This window comes from Balaenoptera physalus, assembly GCF_965194825.1.
Source record: "Balaenoptera physalus genome assembly, chromosome: 8".
Classification (NCBI taxonomy): Eukaryota; Metazoa; Chordata; class Mammalia; order Artiodactyla; family Balaenopteridae; genus Balaenoptera; species Balaenoptera physalus.
In genome coordinates this window covers 115431685-115456758 of record NC_138887.1, presented here as the reverse complement: position 1 = coordinate 115456758, position 25074 = coordinate 115431685, and the positions used below count along the sequence as shown (strand labels likewise).

The 25074-nt window shown below is 37.2% G+C and overlaps 1 protein-coding gene and 1 long non-coding RNA gene across 3 annotated transcripts in view; one reads left to right on the top strand and one right to left on the bottom strand.

Moving 5' to 3' along the window:
* The window catches only part of CNTNAP2 (contactin associated protein 2), a 2064732-nt gene that overhangs the window by 1607274 nt on the left and 432384 nt on the right, over positions 1-25074 (bottom strand). The window lies entirely within an intron of this gene.
* LOC309666440 lies at positions 1422-12754 on the top strand. Its single transcript, XR_014267110.1, has 2 exons — positions 1422-7061; positions 7381-12754. It is a non-coding gene; the product is annotated as an uncharacterized lncRNA (long non-coding RNA).

The window sequence follows — 25074 nt, the reverse complement described above, 5'->3', positions numbered from 1 at the left end:
ACTTAATATGCCTGCAGAATTGTCTAACCGAGATTCTACATGCTATGGTTACATTCTACTCAGTAACCTAAAATCTACATGGCTATAGATTGCATACATCGATATATAGCAGAATGAATGCTATTGTTATTCTATAGACTGTTCTGGAGCATGTTGCTACATTGGTACATGATCTCAAGGAGTTGCAGACATTGGTCTACTACTTGATTTATCCACAACTTACATAAATTTTAGATAATCCAATGACAACATTTAGTGCTACAGTGCCAATTAATCTTTTTTTTTTTTAAAGGTATCAGTGATAGCAAATTTGCTTTATATAAAGGCCTCAGCAATGACCACTTACACCTGGACAAGTTAAAAGCATGACTAGAAATCAATATCAAAATAGAACCGCAAAGATCAATGGTACTTCAAGAACACCCATTGAACCACGTTATAGCCAGAGCTGTGTCAAGAAACAAACTTTTATATATATGTATGAAATTAAGAAACCACTCTACCATTGAGTGTCACTATAGGAAAATTAAATACACATAGAAAGACTAGGTTTAGTAAGCAACTACTTGGATGTGTTTGATGTTAGGAGATCAGGTGGTGGTTTAGGAAATGTCTGGCAGTTATCCTGACTATAGGCAATTCTGTACCTTGGTGAGTAGATTTATACCAACTGTTTGCTGAGGTGCTCCTACCAAAGGCTATTAGCAACTGTATAAGATACTTAGATATAATATATAATGTACCATCATTTTGGTCTGTGGATTAGTAGCCACTGGGGGTATAAGAATTTACCCACATCTTTCTGAAAGTTTAATATTTCTCTAAAAGAATAATATTGTTCTTGATCACCACAATTCTATGTACTAACACTATTATGTATATTTTTTCCAGACGTGCTTTCTTTGTATATTCATATAACAAGATAACTGGATTATTAATATGTTGGATGATTGTCTTAAGAGGTTGTGATGATTCTCATAACACTTTAAAACAGCAGAGATTTTAAGAATAATACTGATTAAATCAAATATCATAGAGTATGTTTCTTGATAACTGATCTAGAATCAATTTTTAAAATTTATTTGTAAGTCAATTAATATTCCTGTTTCATTCTTTTTTTTTTTTAAATTATTTATTTAATTGATTGATTGGTTGCTATGTTGGGTCTTCGTTTCTGTGCGAGGGCTTTCTCTAGTTGCGGCAAGCGGGGGCCACTCTTCATCGCGGTGCGCGGGCCTCTCAGTATCGCGGCCTCTCTTGTTGCGGAGCACAAGCTCCAGACGCGCAGGCTCAGCAGTTGTGGCTCACGGGCCCGGTTGCTCCGCGGCATGTGGGATCCTCCCAGACCAGGGCTCGAACCCGTGTCCCCCGCATTCGCAGGCAGATTCTCAACCACTGCGCCACCAGGGAAGCCCTCCTGTTTCATTCTTGAGAATGTAATTATATAATTGAATATGCTATAATCTGTTCTACTGGTGTGCTGGAGCCAACTCACATCAGAGGTTGAGTGCTGACAGCTGAATTTTCAAGGATTTGCAAGCCAGTTGTTAAATGTATCCATCATTAAAAATTACATTTTATTATTATCTATATCCTTGATGTTATTTACATCTCTTGTATCTATAGTGGAGATACTTATATAATGACATAGCACCACCCATCTCTTCTCAACTCCAGGAACAGTAATATCGTTGTCATTAGAAATCTGTCATGGTGGGGGTACTTACACTATATTAATCAGCAAACGTTACAAATTGGGGCTTTTAAATTTTGGGGGAGGAGCCAGTTGCTAAAAATATACCAGTATACTATGCCTATTATGTATAACATATTCTCTCTTTATCTATTAGAATGAGTAGATCGGATATGAGGACACAAAATTGCAGAGGATCAGTTATTTAAGTGAAAGCATCTATGAACCACCTTCGACAGATGAATGGATAAAGATGACATGGTATATTTATACAATGGAATACTACTCAGCCACAAAAAAGAAGGAAATGGCATTTGCAGCAACATGGATGGACCTAGAGATTAGCATACTAAGTGAAGTAAATCACACAGAGAAAGATAAATATCATATGATATCACTTATACGGGGAATCTTAAAAAAGTGGTATAAATGAACTTATTTACAAAACATAAAGAGACTTACACACATATAAAAGAAACTTATAGTTACCAAAGGGGAAAAGGGTCGGGGAAAGGGATAAATTAGGAGTTTGGAATTAACATATATATACTACTATATATAAAATAGATAAACAACAAGGACCTACTGTATAGCACAGGGAACTATACTCAGTATCTTATAATAACCTATAATGGAAATGAATCTGAAAAAGAATATAATGTATATATGTATATATATGTATAACTGAATCACTTTGCTGTACATTTGAAACTAACACAACATTGTAAGTCAACTATACTTCAATAAATAAATACATAAATACATACATAAAAGCATAACTATAGAGTTTTGACTCAAAGAACAGAGCCAGATTCCTCCTTTCATATGCAAGACTTACACTTAAACGTTTTTCTTTTTCATTCAACCCTCTGTTCTGATGGCCCCCCTCCATCAGAGCCCCAGGAAGCTGAAGGGCTTGTTAACCACTAACCAGACATGCAATTCAGCTGCCTCCTTCCCAGATGCAATCTGGTTACTGATGGACTGGCCTAATTTAGGGCTGCCTCCAGGAATAAAGTTTTAAAATTAATTGATTATAGACCAATGTTATCAAGACACATACTCAACGGTATTGAGTGTATCAGTATTATTCCTAAAAACTCTTCTATTGTAAAGTGTTGTAAAAACCATCACAATCCCTCAAGACAATCACTGAAACCCATTCATAATCTAAGTAGGAAGGTGTACAAATGTACCATTAAGGCACTAGCTCTCAAAGAAAAGATTGTGAGGACATCATGAGTCAGAGACCAACACGTGTCCGTGTCCATGTGACAGCACTAATAATCAGGGAAAATATGCCCACGCAAATGAGGGAGAAAGATAAAACTGGAGGTCTCCACATGCATTAGGTGGCAGTCCTGGTCTTGGTCAGTAAGTATATCTCTATACTGAGTGACAGACTACAGCCTTCCCACACACTTTAACTTGGCGGAATGTTTTTTGAACTTGAATTCCCACCTTGGTTCCTACCTGTTCCCAAGGATCTTTCTGTACCAGGAAGTAGGAATTTGGAGGGGTTTTTTTTCCATGTACTAGGAATAATCTCTGGAATGGCTGAGTTCCTGGGAACTGAGGCAACACATGGCTCGCGCATATGGTCCAGAGACCTGGTCACACACACTAGCAAACATGCAGCTTCTCCACAGACTCAGGCAGGAAAGCAGGCAGACAAGCAGTGCGTGGTGCCTTTGGTAGCACCTGGTCCAAAGGCAGGAGTGCCAGCACTACCAATATCTAAGGGGAATTCTTCCATGCCAGCCTTTTCCAGATATTCTTGCAAGCCTTTTCCAGATCTTCTTGCAAGCCTCTTGTCTTTCTCTTTTCTGGAGACTATTCTCTCCCAGATACTCTCCCCCTGGGCATCCATCTCACTCCAGTTGCCACAGGGATCCCCAGCCCAGAATGAACTTTCTCTGCAGGAACCTGGGAGCCTTCTAAGCCACGGAGATTTTCCATCCTGCTGAATTGGCACTGGCTTTCTCTTCCCATCCAGATTTCACGACCAGATGTGAGTTGGCACAATTGGCCAAAGCAGACATCCTGGGCTCAGAGGTCAAGACTCTTCCTTCTCTTGGTCATGGCAAATGTGTCAGAGGAGATGAATAATTTTTTTGGCTTTCACAACTGGTGGATGGTGATAACAGGAATTAATGTAGAGATTACTGAAGGAGAAGGATGAGGAAAGGAAGGAGAGTTATCCTGAATTGAATCTGGGACAGATTAAGCCTCGGGTGGATTTAGAACATCTTTGAGTAAAGATCAGCACAGAAAATAAAGAATCAGGGCTCAGAAGAGAAGGCTTGGCTGGAATTATAGACGGGGCGTATTTTACTTATTGATGACCCATGATGCTGTGAGACTAGTGACGTCATCCACGAAGAGCTAGCTGAACACTAAGAAAACAAGGGTAAGCGTACCTTGGGGAACTTCTAGGCATAAACGTTACACTGCGTAAGAGGCTCCAATGAAAAAGACCAAGTCAATCCAGTCATAAATGCTGAAGAAAGATGGAAGTAATAAATGTAAAAATCATTCCAACTGTGCTATATTCCATGCATTGACAGTCATATCTGGCAGCCAAAGGCAAGGGGACTTGATCAAGATTTTTCCAGGAGAGTGTTAAAATACTACATCTATTTTTACAGTCTGATATTCTTGGCCATTCTCTCAATTATTTTCTACATCTTGACATCCAATGACACAGTTAAAGGTACACATTCACAGACTATTTTGAACCTTTAAAAGTCACAACAAGTTTCTTTGAAGAACCTATAGTTTTGCTTCTGTGGTCAAGGGCTTGACCACACAAGAGTATGGGAGTATCATCATTGAGAGTTAGAGGGTGGAAATTGCTGTCTTCGTTAACTAAACAAATAGTCTTCATGTTCTAGGCACTTGGAAAGGAGCTGTGGTATACCAGAGGGCAGACTGGCATGGTCATTGCCACTGAAAGGCCTACAGACTACTTGGGGAAATAAACATTCATCAAATATTATTACAAATGTTACAAGCTGTGTGTTATGAATAATAATATGAGGCACCATAAAGGTGTATAGCAGATATCCCTGGAAAGATAAACCTTTGAATTGAGTCTAAATGAAAATTAGAAGTGAACTGACTAAACTAGGTGAAGTTAAAAGCTTTCCTTGGAGAAAGAACAACCTGTATCAGGACCCTATAGTGCCTTCTGGAAACTAAAAAAAAAAATTAAATTAAAAGAAAAAGGTCAATATGGGTCAATATGTCTAGAATACACAGTGAGAGGAAGACATAGAGATAAAGAAGCCAGAGATCCAGGTAGATGTCAAGTCATACAAGCATTGTTCCCTTTCTTCCTGGCCATTCGTCAGTCTCATGGGCAGTTAGACAGATCTTGAGCTGCTGCCAAAGTAATGTTGAGTGTCAATGGCACATGTTCCCTCTACAGGTGGCTCATAAAAACCTTTCTTGTGTGATGTCCCACTCTTCCCCTTCTTCATTTTCCATCTGGATGCAGAGGAACCAAGTGAGAACTTTGGTTCCCTGTGTGACATGGAGGAAAGCCTTCCACAAACCATGAACACACGCTCGAACTTTGAGTGAGAAAGAAACTTCCATTGCATTGATCTATTCCATATTTGGGGACTTGTTTTTTACAGCAGCTAGTGCTGCCCTCATTAACATACCTATTTTATGGTAAGCATCACCTCTACCCCTCCTCCAATCGTATTCTTAGAACAACAATATTCATACAGCTCAAAAACAATGTTCTATAAAGCACTCCAACAGCTTTCGAAAAATGGAGTGGGAGGGCTTGGGAGTATGTGAACTAAAGTTACAGGAAATATTCAAGGCGAGGTTCTGTTTCAGTCTTATAGGGATGCTGAGGAAGAGGAAAGATATTGAGTAAGGTGCCTGTGGTTTTTAATTTTATGTGTCAACTTGACTGGGCTAAGGGATCACCAGATAGCTGGTAAAACACTATTTCTGGGTGTATCTGTGAGAGTTTTTCTGGAAGAGATTAGCATTTGTATTGGTAGACTGAGTAACGAAGATCCCTATTTCCAATGGGTGAGCATCAACCAATTTGCTGAGGGCTTTAATAGAACAAAAAGGCAGGGGAAGGCTAAATTTGCTCTCCTGCCTGAGCTGGGACGTCCATCTTCCTCTGCCCTCAGACTTTGATGCTCCTGGTTCTCCAGCCTTTGGACTTAGACTGGGACTTACACCACTGGCTCCCCTGGTTCTCAGACCTTCAGATTTGCACTGAAATGACACCACTGGCTTTCACTACACTGCAATGAAATATTATTCAGCCCTGAAAAACAAAGAGATCTTGCCATTTGTGACAACATGGATGGACCTCGAGGGCATTATACTAAGTGAGATAAGTCAGATAGATTAAAAACAAGTACACTATGATCTCATTTATACGTGGACTCTAGAACAAACAAACAAAACTCATAGAAAAAGAGATCAGATTTGTGGTTACCGGAGGGGGAGAGGGAACTGGAGAAAGGTAGTCAAAAGATACAAACTTCCATTTGCAAGATAAGTAAGTACCAGTTAACACTGTTGTATAGTACATATGAAAACTGTTACAAGAATAAAACCTAAGAGTTCTTATCACAAGGAAAAAAATTCTTCTTTTCTTTTTTTTTGCTTCTTTTTTATCGTATCTATATGTGACAATAGACGCTAACTAAACTTACTGTGGTAATCCTTCCCCAATATATGTAAGTCAAACCATTATGCTGTACACCTTAAACGTATACAGTGATGTATGTCTACTATATCTTAACACAACTAGGAAAAAAAAAGAAAAAGAAATGGGCATGTGACCTAAATCAGGTCATTCAGACATAGAGAAGCTTCTGGAAAAAGAAGTTTCCTTACTATGACAAAAGCACTCATGCTCTCTCTTCCTTTGAATGATGTGGTGTGAGGCTGTGAAGCCAGATTTCTATGAAGGAGGCCCCTGAAGACAAAGCAAGCACATCGAGGAATGAACCATGTGGGAAGGAAGCTGGACTCGGCTCATCTTCCAAACTACGCGAGCAAATGCGTTCCCTCCTTGTTTAAAATGCTTGTCCTTAACTGGGTCCTCTATTACTTAACAGCTGAACACATCTTTCTACTATTTTTGCTATGTCTCAGGCACTCTATTAAGCATTGCTTAAATGAATTTTTATAACAACCCAATAAGGCTGATTATCCACATTTTATAGATAAGAAAACCAAAGCTCAGGGGTGACACAGAGGAGCCATCATTTTAAACAAGTGTGTTTTTTTCTTCACTCCAAAGCCTATGAGTTAAGCAGCTTCGCTTTGCGGGGGAAGAAAATCCCATAAATTATTGCAGTTTTCCTATATCAGTACTATCATGGTTTATTAATAATTTTTTTTAAAATTTTTATTTATTATTTATTTATTATGTTTTATTTTTGGCTGTGTTGGGTCTTCGCTTCTGTGTGAGGGCTTTCTCCAGTTGCGGCGAGTGGGGGCCACTCTTCATCGCGGTGCGCGGGCCTCTCACCATCGCGGCCTCTCCCGTTGCGGAGCACAGGCTCCAGACGCGCAGGCTCAGTAGTTGTGGCTCACGGGCCCAGTTGTTCCGCAGCATGTGGGATCCTCCCAGACCAGGGCTCGAACCCGCGTCCCCCGCAATGGCAGGCAGACTCTCAACCACTGCGCCACCAGGGAAGCCCTAGTAATAATTTTTGAAATGTTACATCTTACAAAAATGGATACAAAAACTTGGGCAGCTAGGCCCGAAGTTAAACTGGCCCTATAAATATAGATTTATAACCACATCAGATAGCAACATATATAAGACCCACGAACTTGCCTACAAAATAAGTGGCGTACAAAAACACATTTACCAAAAAGGGGCCTCAATTCCAAGTCACCATTGTAAAACTAGCTGACTTATACCAGGAAACGTCACACAGTTGTGTATAAATATAGCTCATGATACGTTTAGGGTATTTGTCTGTATTTACTTTCAGAGGGTTATGCCACTCATAACGAAAAGCAAATGTGAGTAAAGTGTATGGGCAAAGTCATTCAAAAGTAATGCTAAAGGAAATTTATAAGTATGTAAATTGCACTATTTTTAAGAATGGAAACATGTGAATAGAGCAAGAACCACATGAATCTTGTTACCTCAATGCTTTATAAGAACTGATTAAAACATGTTATTTATGCTGCTATTGTATCAACATTCTCTTGTTCTTTGCGTTTCTCTCGTTAGTCTTTAAAAAGAATTCAGTCATTTGTTAAACGACAAAACCCAGAGCTTTTCTGACCCACCTCCCCATGAGTTACAAGTCACCTGTGTCCTTTTCTCGTCTTCCTTCTGTCCTCAGACGCTAACCCTCATCTTCATTCTGTCCGACCCCCAGACATCTCACAATTTTCACTCGCTGGGCTTTAGAGACTGCTTTCACTACAGCGAAGGAATTTAATTGGAAATTCCAACCGAAACATATGCCTTCCCTACCTGACCTCTAGTTCTTTTGTGAGATGTCCTCCTTCTTCATCTCCAGGACGCCATGCTCTCCTAGTATTCCTTCTGCCTGCTGCTTCTTTTCTGTCTACTTTCCAGATTTTTCTTTGTCCATCCTTCAATGCCAGTTCCTCAAAGGTATGTCCTTAATTTTCTTCAATTCTTATCAGACACATTCCACCTGAGCAGCGATTCCATCCACTCCCACGCTTCAATGTTTATCTACAGGCTGATGACTCTCACTGCTCCCACGTGGTCATCATAGCGCCACCACGTACTACAAGACAATGATCTCCAAGATATTTAAAGAGAGACCAAAATACCATGGTGTTGCCTAGTTATTTATTAATGAGTATTCCATATATATATCAGAAGGAGGATATTATAGAGCTACTCGGAAAAGTTCTTTTAAAAAAGCAAGAAAATCAATTCCTTTTTCTTTTTAGACACAGGAAAAGTTTATTCTGCATTATTCCAGATCCAGCTATGTTTGGTAAAATCTATGAAAAAGAAAGGCATTTAGAATAACCTGGTCTCTGCACTGCTTGGAACAACCTTAGCCAACATTATATTAGTACCTCTTGGCTGTTACTCACTCTGGGTGAGGCTTTCTAGCGTTGCCCATGTGAGAAACACCTTGATCACAAATCAGCACCTCCAATTCTGAGTGTCTGCCCTTGTGACTTTCAAATTGAGGCTCGTGTTATAAGTCACTGTTTATTTTCTCTCCCTGTAACATATGAATATCTATGGCACGTCTTTTATGATTAGCAGTTACAGCATTCTCCAAGGATGACAGCCTACGTCTTTGGGGCATCTTCCAAGCCTTCCCATCGTGAATTTAAATGATGACCCAACCTCTGTTTTAAGTCAGGTCATCCTAAAGTATCCTCTAGAGAAAACTCATCCAGTTGCTTTTGTGTAACCCAGTAAGAGAAACAGGGAGAAACTTATGTTTATTTATATGACATATACAAGACACCAAAAATGTTGTCAAAATATAATCTCAAAACCTTTGGGAAGTTATAATTGTTTTGCTATGGTGAAATCTTTCCTTGAAGACACGCAAGATTAGATTTCTTCTGATGGTAGGGGACCTGTTCACTACAGATCCAGAGAAGGCTTGTTTATAGGAGAAGGAAATCTTATTTTCCCTAGCGTCAGATGACTCTTTCATACTTCACTGGTGCCATGGTCATCCTTACATTATAGCTGCTCATGCATATGACTGTATTTCTAGACTGCGAAATCCTCTAAGTCAGAAACACCTTATATTATCAATTCCTGTCCCATGATTTTGTGCAAAAGGAAAGAAAGCCCTGGAAAAAGACACAGCGAGCTTGAACAATGCCATCTACTTGCTATTTATTTGGCAATCTACTTGGAAACCTATTTCCTCTGTAACGCGTTCAACAACAATGAAGTAACGATTAAATACTTTTAAAAACCACAAATATTCTCTTTTTAAATTTGAGAAAAAAATATTGTCTCAGAGAAAGTAAAGTCAGAAAATTCAAATAAGCTGGGTTTTTTTCCCTTACTAAAAGTAGCTGTCATTTTCTTGTTTACTATAATACATTACACTGAACCTTAACTTTGATAACTATTTTTAAAAACTATGTTGCATTGGACTTCCCTAGTGGCGCAGTGGTTAAGAATCTGCCTGCCAATGCAGGGGACACGGGTTTGAGCCCTGGTCCGGGAAGATCTCACATGCCCCGGAGCAACTAGGCCCATGAGCCACAACTACTGAGCCCACGTGCCACAAATACTGAAGCCCAAGCACCTAGAGCCCATGCCCTGCAACAAGAGAAGCCACAGCAATGAGAAGCCCGCACAGCACAACGAAGAGTACCCCTGCTTGCCGCAACTAAAAAAGTCCACGCGCAGCAGCGAAGACTCAATGCAGCCAAAAATAAATAAATTTATTAAAAAAAAAAAAAACTATGTTGCATTAATTCACCTGATTTTTTGTGATGCAAATTTTCTCTGCTTCTTCTCAATATAGGTCACTTTCAATAGTCTATCAGCTAAAGTATTATTGTTTTCATAAAATCCCAATTCTAAATCAGATTTATGTAATCTTGCAGAAGTTCAGCTATTGCTGTTATAATTTGTCATTGTCTTACCTTTGTTTTTTCATAACGTTGAAACATAAAATATCATTGCAATATAACAAAATAAAATATATATTTTAGGGGATGCCAATTCTGACCTTGCTATTATCTAGTGGAAAAAAGCATAAAAGTTGCTTTCATTTATTACACATAACATCCTGTAAAAAAAGCTCCTTCTGGAAACTCACAGTTTAGTCACTTAGTAATGGAGGCTTTATAATTCAAGCATAATTTACCATTCTGATAATGAGGCTAGATTTCCACCAATTCTTTGATCTGTATATTTTGTAGCACTGATCACACACAGAAGGTACTCTTGTCAGACAGTATTTCCTTGGAAGGCTTGAGGATGATGATAGCCCAGAATTTTAGCCTTAGTAATTATTCAGTCATATGGTTGTGAATCAAGTTATATTTGACAGTTAGTTCTATCAGCTGAATTAATTTTCCAATTTTCTCTGATGGCTTTTTCTATCCTAGGGTGATTTTTAACACAATTTTGAGGTGGGAGTGTCACGTAGCCAAGCGTACACTTTCAATTTATTCAATGTATGTTACTGAACTCCTGCAGGCACTTTCAGGCACTGATCTAGGTAATAGGAATAAAGTTCTGGTTAAAACATACCACATTTCTAGCCCTCATTGAGATTACACTTTAATCGTCTTTACCATCATATAGCTTCTCAGCAATTCCAACCCTTCCTAAATATGATCTCAATAGACAAGTGTTTTAGGTATTAATTCATTATAGGTATTTATTAAACCAAACATCAAACATTAAGACAAAGCATAAGTTGATGGGGGTACTAGCCAGCAAAGGGAACAGAATGGAGTAGCAGATAATAGCTTGGGCTTTGCTCTCAGAAAAACTTGGGCTTGGAAAGAAAAAAGAAAATTGGGCTTGTGTTCTAATTTTCTTTCTCATCTTGAGAGCTCACTGAGTTATTTACTAACCCTCCCAAGTCATCAGTTTTTCCTTTTGTTTTTTAATTTAATAATCCATTTTTCAGGGTTGTTTCAAGATCCTGTAATTATAGAAAATACTTTAATTTTCACCATGTAGCAATTAATTGAGATGATAAAAAGGCATAGTCACTGCCTATTCCCTCCTTTAAAAACTTTAAAATCTAATTTGAGATGCAAAGTTCAATAAAACATCAAAGCCACATGAAATCATTATGTCACTTTCAACACAAAAATCATATAATTCTGATTTTCTAAGTATGAAATCAGGTGCTATGGATAAATTATCCCTGATAGATTTCCACTGATACAAAATTACCCTACAGATTGAAAAACCAGAAAATCTAAACATTGGAAGCCTTTAGTACTTAAACATTAGTATTTAGTATTTTTTAAAGTCATTTAAAGAAATACATGCCTTAAGGATAGAAATGTAATTGATTATGTAAGGGCAAAGAGTGTGATTTGTGGCCAGTTCTGGACCTGCTGCCTTGGCTGGGTCTAAACTTGCAGGACTCTGAGAAGCTAAAAAGCATCACGTAAGATTTGGGAAACAGGATCAGAAAGAGGTTCCGCAGCGTGTGGGTTAAAAATGAGAGGGGTATCCTCCGCAATATTACACAGACTGAGAAACTTTAAAGCGAGCTGTTATTTTCATGCCAATACATTGTTTTGCGTCATGTAATAACGAGGTTCCAGAAATTGTATCTGATTTTCCACGCAATGCCATTCAGATGTTGGGGCTGCCTCTTAGCTTCGTGTTGGGGGATGGAATTAAACAGCTTGCATGTGCAGTGATTTTTAGTCTCTTCCTGGCACCAAATCTGGGAAATGATCAATGATCAATGATGAACTGCGTATCTTTCAATGAGTGAGCCTCCGGTGGGTAGTCAGTTAGCAAACACAGCACCAGTTTGACTGATTTGAAAGCTTAAGTGAAGGTTAAGGGTCTGTTTAATATGTGTAGCTTTCTGGAGGGTTGCAAACACTGTTTACTGTAATGGTAACTCCTCTGTGGCTGGCATTTTGGCACACAAAGAGGTCTGAGGTGTTTCATATTACAACATTTTCATTAGTGAAGAGAACATTTTATGTAGGTTGCTATTATTATCAATACAATCCATCTAAGATTTCTAGGGGCTGTTTGCTTATTTATGTTTATAAATCCTATCATATCTTTCTTTTATAGAGCTCAGCAGAGAATAAGATTTTGAGGAGTAGCTGTTTGAGACCCGATACAAATAACCCTTGTTTAGAAAATGTTTCACAAAGATGACATTCTGAGAGCAACTCAGGTGTTGACTATTTTCCCAAGTGAACTAACTCGAGAACTGAAATTTCTCTGTTGGATCAAACATGTAATGAACCCACCTAGAGAAAGCAATTTCAGACTGGCATAGTCAGTGGTTTTTACCAGCTAGAATATTTAGTTAGTAGATAAGCAAATAAACCAAAAGTCAAACAGTTTAGCTGTAATGTTGGAGACCCAAATCTCAAGGGAACGGCTATCTGCTAGACAATGCTGAAGACTGTTTAAAGGGCTTCCCCATTTGGAGAGCGGTAAGAGTGATATTCTTGGAAATAGAAATAATTGAAAGGGGAGTTTAAGGAACAGAAATTAAAAAAAAAATCTGACTGTAACTCTTATTTACTAGATGTCTAGAGTAGTCACCAAGCCACAACTATAAATATATTCATAAATACATAATTCAGAGTATGAGTTTTGGAATTGACATCCTGACGCTTACCACTTAAAGGCTGGAAGATGTTGAGCATGACAGCTCACTTCTCTAAATATTAAATATTTTTATTTACAAAATGATATTTAAAGGTTAATTACCTTTAAGTGTCTAATGAGAGGACACTTAAAAATGCCTAGTTATAGTACGTATTCAATAAAAGGACAGTAGTAAGTAGTAGGTAGAATCAAAATGTAAATACACTGAATACATTGTACCAATTATGGTATTCCTTCTTCCTTCCAAAATAGCATAATGCTACTTAAAACAACTGACTTCATTTGCAAAATGAATCTTATAAGATTCCCATGTGTCTTGTTTAAGGATGTATTTTTTTCTGAGCAGAAGATAAATAACATGGGTGCGTCTAAGATGCAGGTGTGGGATCCAAGTAACACTCTATAATGAGAAGTTAAATATTCAGCGCCTCAAACTTTATCTGAACAAAATTTAATACAGACTCGCTGATTAACACTTGGGGAAGTGGAGATTTAATAGTAGCTCCAGGCAAAATGATCTCACTCAGTTAAGACGACAGTTTAAATTCCAGTTGGTGGGTTTACTTTCTGGGAAATATACTATAACTTAGAAGTATTACTTAGTGGACAAAAAAAAAAAAAATCTTTGAAATACTTTAAAACTATGAAAAGCAGTCAAAAGAAATCTGGCAGAAATAATTAAGAGTATTAAAATAATTAATAACCAGATATCAAAACTTAAAAGGATAGTCCACAGAGAAGAATCCGACGACTCCTGTGTAGCTATATCTCCGACCTGGGTCGTTCCCCTGCTATTTGCCATACCTATGCCTCCAGCTCTCATTACATAAGTCCCCACCCCTCCCAAGCAGCCCTAATTCAAAAAGCAAAAACAAAATCACTGACCTTATTTTTTACTTCCAAAAGTAGTGAAAAATGAACAAATTCAATATTTACTTGTATACATTATAATTAAAAATGAAATTAAATATTAAGGTATTCAAATATGTATTGTGCATTTTAAATGAGCAAGGGAAATGACTTTATAAATACAAATCTTATTTGGCCTTTATATAGTTATTCAACCATTTTATCCTTACATACTAAGCTTCTTTTGTATGTTATCTAAATAGAAATTTCCTTATTCCTTTTTTTTTTTTAAGTTCAAAGTTTTCTGATTGGCTAGGTATTTTAAACTTAATCAGGTAACAAAATTTTACAAATCTAATTTGATCATAACTTTAATATCATGGTAGAAATGTTAGATTCTTCAGAATTATGGCCACCATTATATTCTATAGTCACAGTAGAGGTCATTTAAATTTTGAATTTTTTTTTTCTTTTGGCTGAGCCACGTGGCTTGTGGGGTCTTAGTTCCCCGACCAGGGGTTGAACCCATGCCCTCGGCAGTGAAAGAGCAGAGACCTAACCATTGGACCACCAGGGAATTCCCTAAATTTTGAATTTCTTAAAAAATTGAAATTAGGTTTGTGAAGCCCAGCATATATTTTTGATATGGATGTTGATAAACAGGTAAATCTCCTCCTACAAGAAGGAAGCTCTAAATTTAGTCTCAGTACATAGGTTGACAAACTGCCTGCAAACCAAACAGAAGTCACAGATATCTATTTCTTGTGCCTCCATGCAAGCAATCATTTTGTTCTACTTTATTGGTTAACTACTGTTTTTAACTAACCAGGGCATCACTGAATCTACTCTCCACCCTTCATTTTAAATATTAAATATAAATTATATAATAAGAATTTGTTAAATTGTTTAGGCTGATCTAACTCAGGTACCTAAGTTACTCATAGAACTTAAACTTTACAAAAATAGATGTTGCCAAATGACAAGATTATCAGATATCAGATAGCAAGCACTGATTTTAATTTGGTAATTCCAAATAAAAGCCTGGAAAATTAAAATGGTTACTATGGAGCCCTAATTATTCTTAGTATCTGGAGATTTTATCAATCATTTAAATACAGTATTTTATTTTAAAGTATTTATAACAGAGGATTGTTATTTCATTCACTAAAAAAATGAAACTAGAAAAATTGTCATTATCCATGGTTATAAATATAAATGAACTATTTTATAAAGCTGCTATGGTCTGAATGAGTGTGTCCCCCCCAAATGCATATGTCAAAATCTCAATGCCCAGCATGAGGTATTTGGAGATGGGGTCTTTGAGACTTGCTTATGTCTTGAGGGTGGAGCCCTCGTGAATGAGATTAAAGCCCTTTCAAACGAGATCCCAGAGAGAGCCCTTGCTCCTTCCACCTTGAGAGGGAGGACACAGCAAGACTTCAGAAGTCTGCAGCCCAGAAGAGAGCCCTCATCTGACCATGCTGCACCCTGATCTCAGACTTTCAGCCTGCAGAACTGTGAGAAATAAATATCTGTTGCTTATAAGTCACCTAATCAGCGGTATTTTCTTACAGTAGCCGTAATGGACTATGGCAAAAGCCATCTCTAGAACTCCAGAATTTGGAGGCAAGCAAAAGGAGGAATCCTTGCATGCGAATCCTTGGAAAAATGAGGAAAAGGTAAACAGAGACTGGGAGTGGTGCTTCCAAGGCCCTAGGTCTTCATCTTCCTCTTTTACAAAAATGTTGGAAAAAGTTTTAAATTTCTGGTCAGAATGTTACCAAACTTGGCATGTGTGTCAGAAGGAAACATGGCAAAATGATGAATGATTGCTTAAAATATCACAGTCACATCCACAATCAAGAAGCACACAAGAGCTGCAGGATTTTTAGAGACAGAGGTGATAAGGAACCTGACATACCCTGGGGTTCAGAGCAAACACATCTGGGATTGCTGCCCATGCTCTGGATTCTTCCCAACTTGGCCTGGTCAAGGGCACTGGAGTGTACATAAATCTGAATAGTTTTAGGATGTCCATATCGGCTACAGAGAAATATTTAACCCCTAAGAGTGTGGAAGATGTAGCCTGGTTGGGAAAATTCTCCCTTTAAATAGAGCTTTCCTTCAGAAAGTACTTTATAATGATTACAGTCTATTAAATAATGATTCAAGATGGAAACATAATGGCAACCTGGAAAGAAAACCCAACACATCTTATCACATGGGAGTCACATGTGACTCCCAAATTATCCATTCATTATCTCACGTGACTCCCAAATTATCCATTCATTATCTCACGTGACTCCCAAATTATCCATTCATTATCTCTTCTCTGGGTCTTTTTAGTGGCTTAACAAGGTTGTATATTTTGTGACAGTATCCACTTCCTCACTGTCAGGGTCTCCCATTGCAAATTACAAACAGATGTTTGTTGCTTTCAAGCCAGATGCCAGCACATCAGCAGGTGTTGAAGCCTATTTATTTGTACACAGAATATGCTGCAGCCTTGAATCACAATTTCGGTGTGTCTTCACCTTCCTCTCATGTTCACTTGCTCTGTTTCTCCTTTTTTTCTTTTGGTAAGCCACTCCATACATAAGATTTAAGCTGTTTGGTCATCATTCCTGGGTTAAAATGGTCCCAAACAAATTGCCAAAATTCACTGCCATGTGGGTGCTAGCAAGTTGTAGTCTTATGATATTTTTCTACCAAGTTTAGAAAGTTTTTATTGCCTTAGAGTCTTCAGTAGTAAAATTTTGTTACACTCCACTCAAACTTTGTTCCCACTGATGACGTATTTCAGCCTCCAGAGTAGACAATCTGGTCTTTTCCACCAGCACTGAAATTCCCTCAAAGAGAAATCACCAGTGATGTCTCACACCTTGGATAACTTGAATAAATTAATAAGATCAGTTTAAATGATGTTTCTTAAATATCCGATACTACTTATTAGATCGGTCCTGAATATTTCATTCTTGAAAATCCCTTCCCAAATAATTAGTTATCAATAACTACAAATAAACACTCGCTCAAAGGTGGGCTTTTAAAAAATTTTCTTCTTCTGAAATATTAGTGTTTAAATTGTGTCACCAAAGTTAAAAGTGAATAGTCTTTCTGTCTGTGAGGCTGTTGTGTTCTAATTTTTCACTTTCAATCACTGGCCTTTTGCCCAAACCGATCGCCCTCTGAGATAGGAATGCATGAAGGAGAGAGACTAAAGACTAAAGGGGAGGGGAGAGAGCCAAAAAGACATTCTGCAAACTCATTGCCACCCTCTGCTTCAGGATGGGGTTCTTAGCCCAGAGATAACAACTTCTGGTACTGAGGAAAAGTTCTCCAATTCTTTCAGCTAGCAGTTCATTATTTACTGCTTCTACTATTTTCAAAAAAAACAAGAAATTAGACTTCTGTTTCACCGATAAGCTAAAAGCAAATGTGTCGCATTTATGAACCAGTCAGCCTAAATGAACACTGTATTCTTGACCCGAACAAAACAATTTAACTTTAGGTCAAAAGTGGAATTACTAAGTAATTTTACTACCTGTGTACGTGTAAACACGTGTGTGTGCGCAGAATCTAAGGGAACAAGACAAAACATACCACTGAATTTTATGAAGGAAAATGAGTATTGTTTCTGCTTTTTGTTTGTTGTTTGTTTCTTATAGGAGGGAGAGATGAAGTGACAGCCAAGCATCGGAAATACTCTTTACCTGCTAGAATCATGACATACAGGTTTGGAATGATGCTTAGAGGCCTTTAATTCTTCCATATTTGAGACTCTCCTCAATGATAAACCCATAAAGAGATTTCTATGCCTGAGGCTAAAATTATGCAATGGTGGGAAATATTTACCTTCCTAAACAAAGTTTTAAACTTAGTTATAGCCCCTGTCATCCAACAGACTAAGTCTACAATGTCTTTATTCAAGTTCAAAGAGAGCTAGGTCTTCTCCAGTCTCAACATCTCTAATTTTGTCAAACATGATTCATATGACAGGTTGCATTCTCTCTTTTCCCTTCTCTTAACATGTCCCAATTAGCCTATATTTCTCTTCAAATGAGGTGCCCAGAAACAAACTCAAGTTTCCAGATACAACCAAATGAGACAAAATAATAATACCTGATGTTTACTGAAATAATACCACATTTATTATGTACCAGACACTACGCTATGCAATTTATCATCTATCTCTTTTAACTCTCTTAGCAACCTTATAAAGAAAACTCTATGGGGAAAAGAGTGAATTAAAAAGCACGAAATAAACTGACCAAGAGCACACAGCTCATGTTGAAGCCTGGATTTACACCCAAGCAGTTTGAAAGCCTCAGGAAGACAAAATCGCCACACTGATCTGTTCTAAGCCCGATAAGTAAAAATAACTGAGTCCCCTTTATGCGCTACTGCTAAATCATTCTAGGCCTTATGTGGGTGTTCTTTTCCAACCAAGCGTAGGCTAGTGTGCTTAAACATTTTAAATACGGTATTTTTAAATTCCACACAGTGTTCCAGGTGCTTGAGTCATGATTTGGGGGCACGGTCCATCATACAACACTTCCATCATCTTTCCTGATTTCTTCATGTCATCACTGGGAAAAAAAAGGGGGAGGGAGGGGGGGCACATATGTTTATATATCTTTTTCTAAATCATTTAATCATTTCATAGATCATAGAAACAGAAGGGCCCAGAGAGACAAATGTCACTTGACATTTACCTTCAAGGTGACATCATGTGTCAGCACTTTTTTGCATACTGTCCCATCATTCCACAAATTTATCTGTTTTCAGCTCCTGTACACGAATATCAAGTCCATATCACCGACTTGTTCAACAGTCCTTTTCTTCCTCTATGAACAGTTCTTTTTCTGCTTCTTCCACCTTTCGTTTTACCTCTGGCCCTAACTCCATATTTTTGTAGAATATGGTTATTTGTACCCAAGGGCACACATACAAGAGGAAATGAATCAAACATATTATATTCTGGGGAATTCAACACATAAAAAGGTGTCACCCTTTCTTTACTTTCTGTGACTTTACTTTTTCATACTTTTTTAAAATGAATTTTTATTGGAGTATCCTTGATTTACACTGTTGTGTTAGTCTCTGTTGTACAGCAAAGTGAATCAGTTATACATACACATCTATCCACTCTTTTTTAGATTCTTTTCCCATATAGGTCATTACAGAGTACTGAATAGAGTTCCCTGTGCTATACAGTAGGTCCTTATTAGTTACTGATTTTATATATAGTAGGGTACATATGTCAATCCCAATCTCCCAATTTATCCCTCTCCCCCATACTGTTTTATATAACATATTTTATTATAGTCTTGACAACCATAATGGCAACATAAAAATTTTGTTGAAAATCCTTTGTTTTTGGAGAAAGTGTTAGGTGCCCCCTTCTACCCTGCCCCCTGGGTTCTTTGGGATTTCCATTACTAGGGATTCTCAAAGTCCTTTCCTCTGGATGTAACTAGGGATTACCAAAACAACAACCACAGAAAAAACAACAAACAAAATAATAGCAGGATTGCTGGTCAAGTTTGGGAAATTCTAGATTAAACAGTCTAGGCTAAGCAAGCCTCTGGACTTCTTGACCTCCCATAAACCATAATATAATAATGTCATTTTGCTTCTCCAAGATTGTAACAGAGTGTTTAGTATCTTTAAATTTATATAAGCCCAGAATTCCAAAGGAGGAAAATGTAAAGTGTACGTATTTATTATGAAAATTATCACTATTAGTTAAAGGAGAGATATACTTGCATCACTTTTCGGATACTTGTAAAAAGTCTAAGTTTCGATATTGATACTTTTTTCCTTGGTACAGAAAAAAAACATAACTGCGAATTTTACAAAATGATATGCAAAAAACATATACATAGATATCAACTATTTGATACAAGGTAAGGCACTATCTCTACCTCCCCTACCCCCAAATTTAGAATAGTGAAGCCAAAAGGTAGAAGGAGATTGTTCAAAAATAACGGCTCACCGTATTCCATTCTATTAGAGAAAGTTATATGTTACATTAGCCAGCATTTACTGGTCAGGCAATTATTCCTTGATAATCAAGGAGAGAGCAAAAAAGAGATGCTCTGTGTCTACAGACAAAAGTACTGAGGCACCTTACGTCAAGATTCATATGGAAATTTCCTCTGCAGTACTGAGTTGTACTTAGATCCTAGCTGTGCTGAAATGGGGCAGAAAACTAGGATAGCCAATCTCAGAAAGAAGCAGGGAAAAAGCAACTTTCCTGGCAAAAGTCAGTGAGGTGACTTGCACACCTTGATACATCTTTGGAGGGGGAAAATATGCATGTAGCCCCTGAAATGGGCTTTGGGAGCTCCTGCATTTAATTACTGTCAGATCCATAGAAAGCTACGATAACTTTTCATAAAACATTCAAGTATACACTTGTAAGGCCATCTCATTAACACATCTTGACACTGTCTTGGCAGATAGGAAGTTATAACAACTTAGATAAGGTGACATGTGACACTGTCTTACAGGAAACTCATTCGGCCATCTGCCTACCCAAACAGATATCGCGCTTTTCTTTTCTGTAATCTCACTCACAAGGAGCAGAAAAATGTTTTATCATGCTCATCTGTGAGCCTGAAAGTCAACTGAGCTCTGGGCTACGCTATCTAGACTAATTCAGTTTCCACTGTACTTATGAAAATAAAAATTATGGCATTATTTTCCAAAACGAACTGAGGTGCTGTAAGTGTACTGAGCTAATAGTCAGGGCTTTGGGAAGGCTTAATTTATTCTATTGGAAAATGAACATTAAATTTTTCACAAGGATATCAGGAACTAGTGATATATCAGGAATTAGTCTTCCATTCTTTTCACTCAAGATCAAGTATGTAAGTGTAAACCACACATAGGTGGGTATGAAAGAGATTAAACAGAAAAGTCCCCATAGGGAACCAAGGATGGAAGATTGTTAGTCTAACGCTAGAAGTAGCCACAGAGAAAAAGAAAGATGGCAACTTGTTATTTACTTGACTTGAGGGCACGCCTAAATAAATTATCTCATCTAATCCGAACAGCCACCCCTTGGAATAAATATTACCGTCATACTGCCTCCATTTAGTAAATTGTTAAGGTCAAAGAACTAGGACACCGGGAACCAGAAAACAAACGCAAGTCTTTCTGACCTCAAAACCCGACTTCTTTCCTTTAGAGTATTGGGAAAGATTTTTTCATGTAGTGCACTGGTGAGAAGTTGGTTTCTTTCCAATAAAAATCAGGGAAATCTGTGAAACCTCTCTTTGAGGCAAAAGTATGGAGGCAATGGTACCTTGAATCAAGAGTTCATAGGCAGGGCTTCCCTGGTGGCGCAGTGGTTGAAAGTCTGCCTGCCAATGCAGGGGACACGGGTTCGAGCCCTGGTCTGGGAGGATCCCACATGCCGCGGAGCAACTGGGCCCGTGAGCCACAACTACTGAGCCTGCGCGTCTGGAGCCTGTGCTCCGCAATGAGAGGCCACGATAGTGAGAGGCCCGCGCACCGCGATGAAGAGTGGCCCCCGCTCGCCACAACTAGAGAAAGCCCTCGCACAGAAACGAAGACCCAACACAGCCAAAAATAAATAAATGAATAAATAAAAATTAAAAAAAAAAAAAAAAGAGTTCATAGGCAGCCTTCGCAGGTATGTGGCATAATAAGAAGGGGATTTGTAACCTACAGAATTTAGGGTAGAACATAGAAACAAATATTGTTAGAGCTATAGAAACACAGTTGATGAAGAACTGTTATTTTAAATCAGAATGTTGATCAAGAGATTGATAATCTAATACAGTATTATTAATCAGTAATTATTAGTAATTATCTAAATAATTAGATTAAAACAGTATTACTACCAATATAAGGAAACCGCTAATTTGTATTAATTAAAAGGTGAACTAAATGTCTACCTCTCTGAAGGAAATTAGGAGAACAACAGCAACAAAATGGTGAGAAGTAGACAAGAATCTAGCCAGAGATATTGCCTCATCCAGGTCTGACTAAAGGTTTTATCACTACTGGAATTGGGTGCTTTTAATAGGAGATTGCACATGTCGTTCAATAGTAAGACTTCAGCCTTTCATCAATCCTTTTGTCATCAGTAAGACTTCAGCCTTTCATCAATCCTTTTGTCATCTTTATTAAATCTTTAGAAAGCCCAAGTTGAAAGAAACCATTTGGGTCTTCTTGGCATGGATGGATCTACCCAGTTACCTCTGCAGTCAAGATGCTGGTGCCCTGATTGGTCTGTCATGCACAGTGCTAGCACAGGTAGCAATCTTGGTGCTACTTAAAGTATGCATACTTCTCAAAATTAAGTATTTGGAATTAATTTTACTTTTCCATGTAATCAAATTTGAAAAATACATCAATATATCAAAATGTTCCAATGTTCCATATGTTTAATGTTCCAATATATTAAAATACACACCAAACTTAATCAAGCCAAGTGTTCACTAAACAGCATTAATATAACTATTTAAACAGTGAAAGTAACAATTTAGTGGGTTTTCTGATATATCCTTGACAAGAATTAAACTAAGCAGGAAAGGAAATATAATTGGGTAATTTAGTACAAAAATAAATTAATTAAACCAAATTACCTCAAAGTATAACCCTACTTTAAAATTTCTTTTTATAAAAAGCAATGAAAATAGTTCCTAGACTGTGGTCTAATAATTAAAACTATATCTTTTTTACTGCTATACTTTCAAATATTATTAAATTGGTTGATGTTGATATCTAAGTCTATTTCAGAAATTTGTTTTGAAAGTACTAACATCATTCATTAATTGTTCTTTTTTTTTGGACACATGACACTTTAGGATAAAAAGGAAAAGAAAAAATACATTATTATTAATCTGTGACTTCTTTTTTGAGACCTTTTCTTGAGAAAGAGCACGGTATGCCAAGATTGACATAGAATGGATTCCTATATTGGCTGTGAAATGTGGTCTCGATGTAGTCTAAACCTCTTTCAATATCTTATTATTCTTGTATTTGGTATCATTCCTAAGCCATTTGTTACAGAAAAGGGTGTCTATTGGGGGAGGGTCTTTTCTAAATTTCAGTTCTATTTCACAATTGCACTGTCTATTGAGAACTATACCCCATTACTTCAACCAGAAGAGGAATATCTAATGTAGTTGTCTATAGTTCACTGTGTGATTCCAATTAGTTGCTATCAAGGTAAAGAAAGAAGTAACTTTTTTTTAAAATGAAGTATAGTTGGTGCTGGGGTGTATGTTTTCTTTAAGTTTTTAACTCAGACACAAAAGTCCAAAAGCATCCTTATACTGTGAAAAGCTTCCTAGGATTACGAAAAACAATTGGTAATGAGAGGATTATATTCCAGATTAGGTTACTTGCAAATTTTCTGCTCTCTCAGTGGAATCCTTCAAGATAGGTTCCATTAAAACTCTACAAATTCAAGGACTGCATCTTAGAAAAATAATTACTATGAAATGCATTTGATTCTCCTAGAAAACAACAAAATACCTGATCCCTTACACCATGGAAAGCAAAAGATAAAATCTTTTTTTTTTTTTATTTTTTATTTTTTTTATTTATTTATTTATTTTTATTTTTTTATTTATTTTTTATTTTTTTATTTTTTTAATTTTTTTATTTTATTTTTTATTTATTTATTTATTTATTTTTTAAATCTTTATTAAAAATATAAAAGGTCATCTCCCCTTAGGAGAACTCTAGCTGTGAATTGGATAGAATTTATTGCTATGTGCTCACTCTTGTGATAAATGTTGCAGCATCTTGAGGAAGGTTAAAGAATTGCTGGTTAAAGGACTTGTAGCATCAAACTGTAGTCAACTTCACGTTGCCTGAGATCTAATGTGACCTGTGAGCCTAAAATGGTGACAGGTGGCCCGGCTGGTGCAGCTCTGTCCTGCTGTAGCTCCCTGGCAAAGAGGCCACTGCCATTGCAGAATCACAGTGATTTACCGGTGAATATGCATGAGACGCTAATTTGCAAGGATTCAGTGAACACTAAGTGTTTTGATGAGGAAGACTGGAATAACAAGAAGGGAGGAGTGAGGAAATGGGGTAAATATACCATAAGCCTTGATTACCCTGAAAATACAGCAGGCATCGAGATTATCTTTTCCTGAAAGCTTGCAGTTTTATTTCCTTGCCTGTTTTCAGCATGACATGGGCCACTGAGAGAAGAGAGTCAAAACCACTCACAGTTTATTTTAAATGGAAAATAAATGGTTTATGAGCAGATTTCTTCTAACAACTTTAAAAAATAATTTGAGGCCTACGTTTTGAAGATCTCAATTTTCTGTTGTTGTTAGCAACAAACTTCTAATTTACCTTCAGACCACAAATGGTTTTCTATATCTAATCAGTCTTATTCATTAGCTTTACCTTGTTTCTTCATTAAAAAAAAAAAAAAGCTACAAGCAAATTCCAGAAATGGAATGTAGAGCACAACAATGTGTTTCTCTCCCCCTTACTGTTATTCTTCCTGAAGTTGTAGTACTGTTTAATTAATTCTGACATACGCTATGCTTTCTTCTGGAACAGAGTCTGTTATTTAAAATCAACAAGTAAGAAATAGCTATGAATATACCTTCAGATGAACAGAATGAATTCCCTGAAGAGGATTCCTAATACTTTTTTCTTTTTAATTGAATTTCTCTACATTGTACCAATTGAAACATGTACTCAGCAAATGAATAAATACTATAGAACCTCCCACAAAAGATTTACCTTGTACAGGCTGTTCAGGAACCTTGGAGCTACATATCGCGCCCTGAGAGATGTGTGTATGTGTGCGTGTGCATGTTAACTTCACAAATATCTGAGTCTAATGTTTAAAAAAGAAAAATAGACAATTAGAACTGAGTTAAAAATAATGAGACAGAGGGAACAGAAAAGGCAGAGTCGGCTGTGGTGGAAAAAACACTGGATTAGGAATTAGAAGATCTAAACTTAGACCTTCACGTTAATCACGTGATCTTTGGCAATCACTTAACCACTCAGATACTCAATTTCTTATCTATAAGTATATACAATAAAGACCGTTTTCTGTAAGGGAGTCTTAGGAGGATATAATCCAATAATATATGTAAATGTACTTTGTAAACTACTAAGTGCCACATATGTTTCCTGTAAATTCAATTGATAGTGTCTGACATTCATGTCTTTGTATCTCAGTTTTCTCATCAATAAAATGAAAGGACTGGGA